Source organism: Rhagoletis zephyria, unplaced genomic scaffold, assembly GCF_001687245.7.
Source record: "Rhagoletis zephyria isolate East Lansing unplaced genomic scaffold, Rhagoletis_zephyria_1.1 Rzeph_scaffold_04381, whole genome shotgun sequence".
Lineage (NCBI taxonomy): Eukaryota > Metazoa > Arthropoda > Insecta > Diptera > Tephritidae > Rhagoletis > Rhagoletis zephyria.
The window spans coordinates 33,849-34,514 of NW_016161464.1; the positions used below are offsets into that span (position 1 = coordinate 33,849).

Below are 666 nucleotides of genomic sequence, written 5' to 3' on the forward strand. Positions count from 1 at the left end.
CGAGCAGATACACTTGCCGAAGTTAAAATACGACTGAGGATACGGAATTGGAGATGGCTGAAACACAGGGAGGAAGGAAATCAAATTTTAATTTATAATACATATTCAATTGAGTTCTGACACAAACCGCATAAAAAATTAAATTTAATAATACATGTTCTCTGTAAAGTGCTTACAAAAATGTTCGAACAAATGAAAGGGTGAGTCATGTGAAATACTTTTGTTAGTACATGCTTATCTGGGATTACAAAATATAAAATTAGTTTAAATTCATTTTTATGCGGTTTGTGTCAGAACTAAATCGAATATGTATTATAAATTAAAATTTGATTTCCTCCCTCCCTGTGTTTCAGCCATCTCCAATTCAGTATCCTCAGTCGTATTTTAACTTCAGCAAGTGTATCTGCTCGATTTTCTGCGCTTCGGTTCTAGTGAAGTTTTATTAAATTGTGATAAAAATAAGTGTTTCAGTGCAAAATGTGTTTCGTCGAGTGTTAAGTCTTAATGACGGCGTTATATATGTCTAGTAAGGATTAGCCACAGATTAGATAAGTATTATAGACATGCGCCTGTTCATAAGTTGTTTTTGTTTTCAGTTTTGAGTTGTGCCGTTGTTCGCCGAGGGCCATCGTTCATATGTATGATGCTTGTGTTCATTATCATGTT

General features: G+C 33.9%; 1 protein-coding gene across 2 annotated transcripts in view; it reads left to right on the plus strand.

The window, feature by feature from the left end:
- Nucleotides 1-666, plus strand: part of LOC108370665 (zinc finger protein 432) — a 35,184-nt gene that overhangs the window by 30,091 nt on the left and 4,427 nt on the right. The window lies entirely within an intron of this gene.